The sequence below is a fragment of the Festucalex cinctus genome, chromosome 8 (genome assembly GCF_051991245.1).
Source record: "Festucalex cinctus isolate MCC-2025b chromosome 8, RoL_Fcin_1.0, whole genome shotgun sequence".
Lineage (NCBI taxonomy): Eukaryota > Metazoa > Chordata > Actinopteri > Syngnathiformes > Syngnathidae > Festucalex > Festucalex cinctus.
Genome location: NC_135418.1, coordinates 21,896,688 through 21,903,001, shown reverse-complemented (window position 1 = coordinate 21,903,001; position 6,314 = coordinate 21,896,688).

Here is a 6,314-nt window from a genome sequence, read left to right as displayed (position 1 = left end):
ATTCTCACACACGTGCAGGTTTAATGTTTGCAAAAGGAAGTGAACTTGTTGTTCATTTGCAAGGCTCACAGGAATCAGGATCATGTGTTGAAAACCTTCACGTATGACAGTGATAAATATTGTGTACGGATGTCTGCATTGCATTAACATAGAGAGGTGGTCTGGGTTAAATACCCAATAGACAAATCATTGTGGCATTTTCACATTATTTATGTAACGTGACAACATGACAGTCCTTTTGATTAGTTTGTTCCATAGTACCGCACTCAAATGGCCGTCTATTCACAACACGCTATAATAACACCGGTGACCTACTTTTATGGTGGGCCGCCATTAATCATCGAGGTTGAGAGAGAGGTGGTGGGGGGGTGCTGATATCCACATGGAGCACCACTGATTGGCGGCACCAGCGGAGATCCACCCTAAAAAACACATATTGCCAAATGCTATGCTTTGCAGATGGTAACGTCTTTGTGCCTGTACAGTAATTTGTGTGTTTGGGGGGTGCTCGTTTATACAAAGGTTTACACAAAGGACTTTTTTTTATGCTGGTGAAAGTGACAGATTAATTGCTGGTTTGTTTTTAACCCGCAATACACAGAGGTGCCTTTACCCCTGGGGATGTGTAGGTCACAGTTTCAAATTAATCAAAACGTTCTCAGCGATAGGGGGCCCTATTTTCATGTCAGTCGAGTGCAGTCGGACTGTGCGCATGGGTGGTGGTTTCTTTCTTTTGGCGTTTTTGGAGATGCGCGCAGCAGTTAGGAACAGGCGTTTGTACAGTTGTGGGAGTGAATTGGATCCTTTCAGTGCCTTTAAATTCAGCACAGGAGAGGCCCCTTCTACATGGCGGTGCAGGAGATTCATGCACACAAAGTACACAGTAAAAAAAAAAAAAAAAAAATACAATTTTTTTCAAGTAAATATTACTTTTTTATTTTTTATATATTTTATATATATATATATATATATAGAGTCTCCGGTTCGAGTCCAGGCTCGGACCTTCCTGGGTGGAGTTTGCATGTTCTCCCCGTGCCCGCGTGGGTCTTCTCCGGGTACTCCGGTCTCCTCCCACATTCCAAAGACATGCATGGCAGGTTAATTGGGCGCTCCGAATTGTCCCTAGGTGTGCGTGTGAGTATGGATGGTTGTTCGTCTCTGTGTGCCCTGCGATTGGTTGGCAACCAGTCCAGGGTGTCCCCCGCCTACTGCCCAGAGCCAGCTGAGATAGGCGCCAGCAGCCCCCGTGACCCTTGTGAGGAATAAGCGGTCAAGAAAATGGATGGATGGATGGATATATATATAGAAAAAATTGCAATTTACAGAACTTCATGTTTATACTGGAATAGATGCATTCAAAATTATGCATTCTCTTAGTCTGAATCAGAAGTTAAGAACACACTTTTACAATTTCACTCTACTGTGTACGTAAAAAAAGTTAACCAAGATCTTTGAAATAGCTCTCAAAATGATGCAGAGCAGTACTACTGTACATGACTGCAACCACAATAATAAACAAGTTTCCTTCACTCAATCAATTGACAGTGGAGCATTTTGTAGTGCCTCAGGGACCGAAAATGATCAAGTTCATGGAAAACTAACATGAAATCATTACCCTCCACCGAACGCTTCACAGCAGGGCAGCCCTCTTTTCAATAAGCAATCTCCTCGTCGCAGATTAATAATGAACCTCGCGTTTCGTTTCATTAAGCCGCCTCCCCTGTAAATGGATATTCATCATTAATAGATAAACAAACACGGGAATATTCAAGTGCTTATTGTTTGCACTGGCTTGTTATATGGCAACATTAACTGTGTTACAACTGGACTATTAAAGTCAATCAGGTGACTCTATAAAGAACAATCTATATACAAATATTGATGCCACGCTCCATTCAAATTAGACGGCATAGATACAAAAAGTTTGGCGTTGCCCATCTGTGTAGGATTTGTTTGATTGGGCGTGCCTTGTCTTTTGTCTAAGGTGAGGATATGTGGACAAGCTCTTTAGAAAATGGACGGCTTGTATAGAGACTGAAAAATAAATCTTCATGATGGCAAACATGCTAACTGCTGTTCTGTTACATCCCACGTGCCCAATTCAAACACGCAAAACGACCTCCTGCAAACAATCTATTAGAGCTTCCAGCTGAGGGCATCTGTGATGTTAATGTGTGTTAAACAGCCAGGTTGGAGTGTGTGCGCCAGGCCACGGCACACTGCAGGTCACGTTCCCCCCTGCGCTTTCTCACCGTGAGTCACGGTCCACGTCAGGCTTGTCCGGATGCTCCGCTCCACTGGACTCTTTATTAAAATACAAAATTATAACACATAGACACATGACATGTAAATGCACTCTCCAAAATGGAGAGCACATGTGTGGTAAATGAGGCGTTGAGCTGAGTGAGTCAAGGGGGCAAGGGAGTATCAGGGTTGACCTTTCTGGAGGTGTAATGGACCCCATCATGTCTTGAGGGAGGTCTACAGAGGGTGGGAGGGCGTTTAGCTGACCACTCCAGTTGACATTTAAAGAAAAAAAAAGCATGAGGATCATTTGAAGAGGTACTGTTTGATTGCCATTGGAAAGGCCGCAGTGATAATTTCGTCGGCGAAAAATCTGCTTCATATTATTCGTCGTTAAAAAAAAAATTCAGACGAAAATGTAAACATGAGCCATTCATTGAGATGATGACAATAACTAAAATTGACTGACAATTTTGTCAATGACTAAAACCAAAACAACACAGTTGACGAAAATTCAAAAATTCCAATCAGAAGAAGGAATGAAGTGCGGGTGGGAGAAAATAACCACTCAGAAACTGTTCACTGCACATTACTTAATGTTCAAACGTTTACTTTCATTGTGCAGCTGTAAGATTAATCTCAGGCAATAATGCACTTTTTAAAAAATTAAATTTAGGTGAAAACTAACTTTGAACCCCTTCGGACCCCTAGATAATTGCAGTGGACATGACATATTTGCGTATCTAAACCAATACAAATGCATAATTTGGATGATGTCAACACTTATGGTTAATGATTGGATCCTAGCTAACCAATCACAATTGCAAGTTGATTGACACTCACCTATCTGAAAACTTAACTAATGAACTGGAAAGTCACTAGTTCATTGCCACTTCTAACTCAGGATTTGTTTTTTTCTTTTTACTTTAACTAGGATCCCGTACCATATTATGGCCAAAGGAAGAATCAGAGGTGTTTTTTTTGTGTGTCTATTGGTGTTGTAAATAATAAATCCACTTTGACGCAGACCAGCTGCTTCTTATAGCTAAGCTAAGCTAGCGAGCTAGCTGGCATAGTTTCTTCTGGGTAGAATTTCATTTGTTTCTGTGATTGAGGGAGTCGATACATTGTTGAGATGGGCTTCATTGACTGTACTGTTGAACGGTTAATTTAATGCTCAGCTGGCTAAATATTAGCTTAGCTTTAGCTGATACCATAACTACTGGATATTTGTGATAAATTTCATTTTCTGTATTTTACTTCAATTGCTAGGTGTGCGCGCGTGAGTCACCAAGTGTAATTTGTTGTTAATTGTGTGTGTTTTAAAAAAATAACATTCATTTTTTGTCAGCAAGACCTCTACTGTCCTCATTAAGGTCACAGCTGGAACTTCTGTGGGCTTGTCAAGGGGAAAGATACACAATTGACTAGTCACAAGCCAAGCCAGGGTAAAAAGACAAAGATTCTAATTCACACCTATGGGCAATTTAGTCTTCAAAGAACCTAAAATGCATTGAATGTGGAATGTTGTCGCAGTCGATCCAATCAGGCAAGAGGTGACCAGAATGATTCAGGGTCTGAGACTTGATGAGGACCTCGAGCCACTCCAAGCAGACTCACTTCATGGCTCATGTTTATTTATATATTTATTATTTACCCCTCCCGTTAGAACGAGGCCCCCGCATCAGCGCTGGGATCAGACTCAGCGGGACAGAGAAGGAAAAAAGAAAAAAAGCCTTCAGGATGCTGGCATTCAAATCCGCTGATTACATCATACACCTGAAGCTTCCCAGTGCCAAAACCTTTCAGGCGTGTCGTACATCTAAACGGCTTTAGCAGGTTTAGCTGTCCAGTCTGTTCTCGAAAGTAATCATGCGATATGCGCTATCCTGAAATCTCAAAATGGAAGCAATAAGTTGGAAGAGGACGTTTTATGTTCTCATTTTGAACCCAGTTGGACTTCAAATGTTTGCCAGAATATGATTATTGGAAGCAGAAATCAAAGACCACTGTGATATCAGTATTAACATTTGAAAGCATTTGTGGGAAGTGTACAGCGTCGTGTGAAGCTTGCTGTCTTTGAAAGCGACATCCAGAAGTGTATGCTAATGAGCATTAAATTAAACCGTTAAGTAATTAGTCAATAAAGCTCATCTAGGCATAGTATCAGTGTCGTTACTTTGCTGTTGACCTGTGATGCCGTCCTAGCAACAAATGGAAGGAGTTTGAAAACTTGGACGAGAGACAAATCTTCTCAGGTTAGCTTAGCGCAAGCTAGCTATTGACCATTTTGCTCAAATTTGATTTCTTGGACTATGACAGAGGGAAGAAATGTGGAGCGTAATTCAAAATACATGGAATACTTGATTAATTTGTACTGATTCAAGGAAAAGTTCACTGCAATATATCCATCCATCCATCCATTTTCTTGACCGCTTATTCCTCACAAGGGTCGCGGGGGCTGCTGGCGCCTATCTCAGCTGGCTCTGGGCAGTAGGCGGGGGACACCCTGGACTGGTTGCCAACCAATCGCAGGGCACACAGAGACGAACAACCATCCACACTCACACGCACACCTAGGGACAATTCGGAGCGCCCAATTAACCTGCCATGCATGTCTTTGGAATGTGGGAGGAGACCGGAGTACCCGGAGAAGACCCACGCGGGCACGGGGAGAACATGCAAACTCCACCCAGGAAGGTCCGAGCCTGGACTCGAACCGGAGACCTCAGAACTGGGAAGCGGACGTGCTAACCACTCGACTACCGTGCCGCCCACTGCAATATATGTATATTATATTGTTTAATACAAAATATTACCATTTTTTGAATTCATGTCAATACACTTTGTTCATCAACAAACTTCGCACAGTTCTGAATAACTGTTGCACTGAATTTATATCATGTAACAAGCCTCCTTCCAAGCTTTAAACTCTTGCTGCTTGTTACAAAAGTCCCGAGTACCTGTGAGATAAAAGAAAAAAAGAAAAAAAAGAAAAACAAAGATTAATAATGAGTTAACTGCAGCGTGCCGCCATTCAAATGAGAAGCCGCTGCGCCCCGGGCATTGGGAGGTCACTTTTTACAGTCATCATGATTGCGTTTATGTGTTGTGTGTCAAAATTTAATCCAATAGATAATGAAAAGGTGTAAACACAATCAATGTTTTTTTTTCATCCTGAAGCAAATGAGCTAGCATCATCAACCTGTGTTTTCGCTCCATTGCGCTGTAATATGACGAAATAATGAAAAAATAAATTGTCATGTATCTGGAAAGCTCTCATCAATTTAATGTGTGATATGACTTGATGTAGTTTATAGCAGGTTGATAGCCACGCGTGTTGCATGATGATGTATTTGCTAACATCCCACACAGTGGTCTATATTTCCCTCAGTACCTTTCCTAACTACATTTCATTTGGGCTGCTTGGCTGCCCATATCTCGGTTCTAAACATCTCTTTGTCTGCGCCCCACTGCCCCCCTCTGCCGCTCCCTCACTTGTGTGCAGTAGTGAATAGCGCCGCAACCTATTTTTACATTCTTCGCATCGCTGAGAGGATCCTAAACGCTTTCCAATCTCATGTGCATTTTCTGCCCCCCAACCCCGCCCCAACAAACAGACATTTTTAGACCCACTGACCCATTGTTGTTGCAATCCTTTAAGCGAAAAGGCTTTTGCACTTTGAGATGAGACAAAGCTGTTAAAGATGCGTCGCAAAATATAATATTATAATATAATATTCGCACATACAGTGTGCTGTATGCCACTTTCATATTCCAATAAAACTTATTTGTAAACTTGAGCTTTTTCTGCCGAGAGCTGAACATTCATGTCATTTGCTATAGTTGCTGTTCAAGCAAGATCAGCCAAGTATGAGGTTGTACTTTTTCGAAAAGTCATATTCTTAATTGCAATAAAAAAATGTTTGTTTTTTTACATGGAAAGGGTCATAATGTTATAAGAATGAATTTAGCCTACATTTTTCAAGGAAAAAAAAATTCCTGATCTTACAAGAAAAGTGTTTTCCAAGAAGAAAGTAATATTTTAGAATAGGTAATTTAATTTTAAA